This window comes from Dreissena polymorpha, chromosome 1 (assembly GCF_020536995.1).
Source record: "Dreissena polymorpha isolate Duluth1 chromosome 1, UMN_Dpol_1.0, whole genome shotgun sequence".
NCBI classification, from domain to species: Eukaryota; Metazoa; Mollusca; class Bivalvia; order Myida; family Dreissenidae; genus Dreissena; species Dreissena polymorpha.
The window spans coordinates 91,454,621-91,461,821 of record NC_068355.1 but is presented as its reverse complement, the minus strand read 5'-3'; positions in this window follow the sequence as shown (position 1 = coordinate 91,461,821).

Here is a 7,201-nt window from a genome sequence, read left to right as displayed (position 1 = left end):
CTAATTAACGTCAGTACATACATTTTTATTTATTGCCTGCTTACTATAACAGTATTCCACAGCGAATTCTGCATTTCTGATTCACTTAATAGAGTGCGTTATATCTGGTAAAAAGTGTCGAGTTATCTGGAATCGAAGTGCCATTGTCTTTGAGATGATCGGTAAAAGAAGTGTCAATGAAAATTTGGCATCCGACTCTTAAAACATTTGAATTTCCTCAAATACGTTAGTTAACTATAATTTAACATGTTGTAACATTAATGGGCACATTGATCTTTTATTTCGATAAGTTGGCATGTTCTTGATTTATTTCCAAGTATTTTTATTTTGTTGAAATACGAACTGATCATCGAATGCATGATGATTATCGGTGAAATTGTATCTCTTTTTTTATAATCCATTTTTTTTTTTTTTTTTTCACGAATTTCTTGCTCCGCAATACGAAGTACTATACTATTAATCGACAAAACAATGTTACGTGTCTGAAAACCAAATGAACTGAACATTAATGCAAAAAAAAGCTGAAGAACACAACTCTCGCGCGTGGCTTTTGTTGTTATCTGGTATCGAAGTGCCATCTGTTATCAAAGTATCCGCATACCCGGCGTGGACCTGAGGCAATTTTAACTTGATTTGACTTATTGTAAGTGGATATGGGCTTCAATGTTTATACAGCGTTGTTTTTTTCTCTTGTTTTTCTATGTCTGCCTTAAATAGGATGGAATGGAGCTTAGGAAGGAAGAAAAGATGTAAAAGGGAAATCAGAAGAAAGTACGGTTAATTTATACCTAAATGAAAACAAGACAATAGCCCTTTATTTTATTTAGATCGTATACAATTTCTGTTTTATATTAATGTCCCCCGCTGATAACTCACACAAGAAGTGTGCGGCATACAACATCGAATGAAACGTTTCCGTTCGGCAGTCTTTCTGTTCGTCCTTCAGCTCGTTAAAAAAATGCTTACTGTTTGTAATAACGGAAGTTTGAGGACTTAACACTTCCTCATCGAAATACTGAAAATAACTGAAGAAACTTGGTGTGTGGTTATCATCAAAAGCGAAAGTCTAAGTCACCTTGGCTCACTGTTACTTTATAAATGTATGATTCCTAAAATGTGTAGAGACAACTTGTGTGCAAAGAGCTGAACATGTATCAGGTAGGGCATTGGGTTATGGCCGTGACCGGTTATTGCAAAATATGGTTGCCTTTTTTTTTGCCATAGTAATTATAGTATACTATTAAACGATACGGTTAATCTCCTTTTAGTTTTAGGTCATGTACATACTGCACATATTTTCCACGACCGACCCGGTCACAAACTTCTTTGGAGACTTGTCATGAATTTCTTTCTACGGACCCTCATCTTCAATTGAAACTAGTGCATTATTCTGGCATCAGTGTGTTCACTGAGATCTGTAAACACGCGTTCACATAAAAATTATGAGTTGGTAAACTTAAAGCCGTGGTAGGACTAAAATGAGGTACACGTACACGTATTAAAAAGCAATCAACAAACATAACTTATTAACACAAACATAAATTGTTGATGCCACTCTTTTCTTATATAAGAAAACAATTCATATACTTTTTATTCTCATAAATCATGTTACGATTGTTAGATTTTTTCATAATTTTAGGGCGCTTAAGAATGACATGGGCATTTATCATTACTTCGGGGCAGCTGTTACAATTAAAGAAGTACCTTTTTAAAACTTTTTAATAAATTGTTGATGCCGCTCTCTTCTTTTATAAGAAAACAATTCATATACATTTTTTCTCACAAATCATGTTAAATTGTTAGCTTTTTTTATAATTATAGGGCGCTTAAGGATGACATGTGCATTTATCATTATTTCGGGGTAGCTGTTATAATTAAAGTAATACCTTTTGAAAACCGCTTTCCGTACTTTATGAAACTGATATATTTACACACATCATAGAAATATTGTTTGTTTTTTGTTTTTTCCACATACAAATATTAATAAAACTGTTATTTAATACATAAAAATCTAGCACCTTAACTCACAGTTTTTCGTTTAACATTTTTTTAACCACAACGTTTTTTGATAAAATATATACATGGCATTGACAGCTGTGTTATCATTTAATTAACATACATGCTTTTCAATATTATAATTGAATGCCAGTTTATTATATTGTCAGGGAAGCTCACTAAATGTAAATTGTAATGGCTAAAACTTGACAGCAAACAGGTACCATCTGTGAGGTAGTCAATGTGATAGATTACCGCAATCTACGTTATGTTTCTGCTGATAACATAATCGCATATCAGGGAGCCATAAGCATAATTATTGCCGGATTCATTCCCATCGTTCTTTGGAGACCAGAAGTTTCCGCCATGAAACCGACCATTCCAAGCGCAGACGACGTGCGCATCCCAGGTTCCGCCGATATCGTCTGGAACATCGCGTTTGGCGTTTGCATCATGACTGCTCCCATTTTCATTCGAGTCATCGCGCTTGCCCCCATAGAGCCGGAAGCTGAGCCACTTTTCGGCACTTGCGCAGAAACGGTGTTGGTCGGGCTTCGGGGGCGCATTCGGAAACTTTGGATCACTCTTTGTTCGTTAGAGTTGAACGTCGGGATTGTCATCTGCGTACTCATCGGCAATGAGTTTCCGGAAGAAAGTGCAAAATCAGAAATCGGAACATTGCTTCGAATTATCTCACCATCGTTCGATGTCATTAACCCAGTTTCAGTGATCCGGGAACCAGTCTCCATGCCTACGTTTCTTGTTGTGTTTCCGGGATCCACATCGGACATCCGGATAGCCATCACACCTGGTACCCGTGCACTCGTCTCAGGCGGAGACAACATCCGGGGATCGGCAACCATGGCTATAATCTCTGCATTCGGAGAGGGCCGGATTGGGCCATTTTGTGGCCGGAAGTTTGCTTCTATAACTCGGTTATTAATTGGTTGGGTTGTGCGGTAATTGCCAAACCGTGAGTTGAAATCTCCCCGCGACTGAAGGCCCGTGAGAGTGAACCACTGCAATATAATGCAAAAAAAATGTTCAATATCACGAACTGTCATAAATCAGTTTTACGCAAATATAATTATACGGTAGATACTCAGATTTTGTTCCGTTTTCTACGTTTTCACTTTCAAACTTTCCATTGGCACGCGCATCTTTTTATATTTATATAATGAATAAATTTGCTCGTGTTTATAACATATACATTCACAAAACACAATTTTATAAAACTTTCATTTAAGAACATCCGCGTTCATTCTATGGGAATTGCAACATTTTGTAACGATATGCAATTTATACGGAATCCTGTTAGGGCCAATGGCTCCTGGTTACACATTAAAATCCAGAGAGCGACAATTCGATAGTGCGATAGTATGATGGCTACAATGCGATAGTACGCTGGCGATAATGCGATATTACGATGGCGACAATAAGATATTACGATGGCGATAATGCGACAACGCGATAGTACGATGACGACAATGCGACAGTGCGACAATACGATGGCAATAGTACGATGGCGACAATGCCATATCGTACTGTCGCTATCGTATCATCGCATTGTCGCCATCGTACTACTGCGTTATCGTACTGTCGTCATCGTATCATCCCATTGCCGCCATCGTACTATCTCACTGTCGCCATCGTATTGTCGCACTGTTGTCATCGTATTATCGCATTGTCGTCATCGTACTTTCGCATTGTCACATTGTCGCCATCGTACTATAGCATTGTCGCCATCGTATTGTCTCACTGCCGCCATCGTACTATCGCGTTGTCGCCATCGTACTATCGCACTATCGCATTGTCGCCCTCTGGATTTTAATGTGAAACCACGATGGCCCTAACGGTATTCCGTAAATTTCCATATCGCATCACTTTAAAAAGCATTTGCGTTCAGTGTCAACAAACAGCCTTTGATTGTGAAACGTTATCCGTATACAACAATGTTATGAAATTCCCTCATTAATCTTTATAGACATTTCGCTTGAAACTGTATCGTTTGATTCAGCGTACCGCAAGCTCGGTGACCATAACGGGTTCTTTGAAGATGATCCATCGCACCGACTGGTGGCAAGGCGGTGTCGTCGAACTTCCGGCATACGTGTAGAACTCGCACTTCCGGTTGAAGAATATGTTTAGATCTACATCCGTCGATATGTTCGACTCTGAAACAAACGACAATGAAGTATTAAGGCTATGCATAGTTCATTTGGATAGGTTTCATTAATCAAGTGTTTTTTTATTTAAGCATGAACTATAACTTAACTATTCAAATGCTAGTTTTTAAAACTATTTAAAACATGGTTCATTTAATGAAAGGTAGCTTAACTGTCATGAAATAATAACTCAACTCACGTCTTATTTTCATAACAGCTAAGTACTTATTTTGCACTTGAATGTCGTACGAACACTTTTCGTGCACCAGTACGAGTAAACACATGTATACATTTTTTTTATGAAAAGTCCACGAAGCAACGCTTTGCGCATGAGCAATCTTTCATAAAAATAATTTTGTATTGTTTCCACATCCTACTGGAGGAGTGCTAATAATATTTGTTACTTTGTAAATATTACATTTTATCAATTCGGCACGGGCGCATTTTGGTTTTGTATCAGAAAATGGTGTTCTAAACGAGTAAAAGTCGAAAATCTAGATTTTTATTTAAAATTTGATGTGGTCTTGTAATAAGTGTAAAAACGTAGTACACTGACAATACCCCATTTTTTTCGGTATTGTCACCAGAGCACATCACTGGAAAGGAAACTATGCCCGCTAATTCGAGCGCTAGCTTAATTGAAACTGTCCGGAAAACTGCATCTTATAAAATTGCATGCGTGGCCATTAAGGGCATGTCGTGCGAAAAAGGTCATATGCGGCCAGCCTAGCTCTTCAATGGCCTTAACCCATTTATGCCTAGCGTGTAGAAAAAAAGGCATTGGAAAACAGCGTAGACCCAGATGAGACGCCGCATGATGCGGCGTCTCATCAGGGTCTGCGCTGTTTGCTTAAAGGAATTTCTGTAAGAAATATTCTTAATATAGAAATAAACATACTAGGCATCCCTAATTTTGGAAATAAATTGATCCAATTTAGAAGGATGGGAGAGTCCACTAGGCATAAATGGGTTTACATCCGCCTAGTCAGGAGTTTCCATGTCAAATAATGAGACCACGTAACCGTGCGTGAATGTATAGTGGAGCAGGTAGCTCCTGAGCCGATTGCGTTGATGCGTGGCCTGGTATTCTGTGGGCATAAGACATATTTTTTAGCAGGTCGCGGCCTAATGAATGGTAGTTATAGAGACGAGACGTACGATACGGGGAGATCCGGGGTATGTTTCTCTCGAGGAACTCCGAGAACTCTGACGTGTCTTGCCGGTTGGTGAGGTTTCCCAGTAACTTCTGCGAAACAAAAGAAATCATCTGTTATATTATACATATGAATAGCATTAACCGAATTTTGCCTAGTTGAGTCTCCCATCCTTCTTAATTGGATCAATTTATTTCCAAAATTAAGGAAGCCTAGTATATTTATTTCTATATTTAGAATATTTCTTACAGAAATTCCTTAAAGCAAACAGCGCAGAGCCTGATGAGACGCTGCCTCATCTGGGTCTTCGCTGTTAGAAAAGGCCTTTTTCCTAGACGCTGGGCACAAATGGGTTAACTCCGCTATGTAGCTTGAATTATGTGAAAGATAATTTCTTAATATAAATTCATAAGTCGCTGCTTTAAGTGTGTTCTGACACGTGGATGACATTATGTTTAAACTGTTTAGAATGCAATATATAGAGCATATTATATGTTTTGCATTTAGGTTATCACAGTGAAATAAATGTCCATTTTGAGTAAGAACATATGTTCACAGGTGTTTGCGAGCACTGTACAGCTCGGATACACGCATAATCGGATTGCCAAAACTCTGGGTTTCTGAATAACGTTTGTACCAAGGTGACCAGCTCCAATCCCTTTTGGACATGACAGTGGAGTAGATGTAACAGGTTAGGTATTTTAAATAAAAAAGTGCTTTTTCCATTTATAATTACGGTAGACATAATCAGCTTATGTGAGCGTTAACGATATTCTCAGAGTATACTTTATCACATGCCATATCCGGTTTCCCAAATTCCCATGTAATATAACCATTACATTTTTTTTTTATTACGCATGTGTAATACAACATTTTTAAGCGTTTTCATTGGCTTAGTTTTCGTTTATTGACCAATCGCATTTTGTTATTTCACTGAAATGACGTTGCAACGTCAAATGACGTCACGAAATGTAAACAACATTCGGGATTTATCATTATGTTTGCGTAAATATCTATTTAATTTGCTCATTCAAAAGCATGTGATAAAAAAGATCTGACACTCGTTGTCATACAGGCGAGCTTAGTAACGAATTTCCCGGACGAGTTTAATAAACTATGGTATGATATGACAACTCGTGCCAGATCCTATATGTATTTATTTTCTCTTTCATTTTGTTAAATTTCTATGAGAAAAGTATTGTTCTCCGAAAATTTCAATAGCTCATTACGTAATTTGAATGATATCATGTGTGTCAATTTACAGCTGAAGTTCAGATGAGCATTGATTAAAAAAACATGTATTTAATTCACGTATGAACGCAATACTAGTTTTTTTTCCGAAATACACGTATATTGCGAAATAATTGTTTATTTTTACATAATGTAAATAATTTTAATTTGAAATAGAAATAACAAGTTTTTTTCGTCAATTTGATAATATTGCGAATATTGCTTTGAATACCTGAATTAGAGCGACAAGGACGACTACTCCGTCTGGCTTGCTGTCTGCCTGTTCGAGGTTCTCGTACTTGCAGTTGTACAGTACGAAATGGACCTGACATGAGAAACAGACGAACATCGGAATTGCTATGAGATTTACATAAAAATTGTTTATTCACATACAGATCTCAATTTGGAAATAGACAAATATCGCATTTTACCGCACGAAATGGAGCTGAAATGATAATTAAACTACCATCGTACTGGTTTTGGGTGACTTTAGAATAACTGATTTTTTTAGCCGCGCTCTGTACAAATGGCTTTACGCATGTACGTATGTACGCTATGTGTCGTCCACGATTAACCTGTGCAGTTTGCACAGGCATATACGTAAGGACACATTACGTTCATGCATAAAGACTATTTTCCCACAGCGAGGCTGAATTG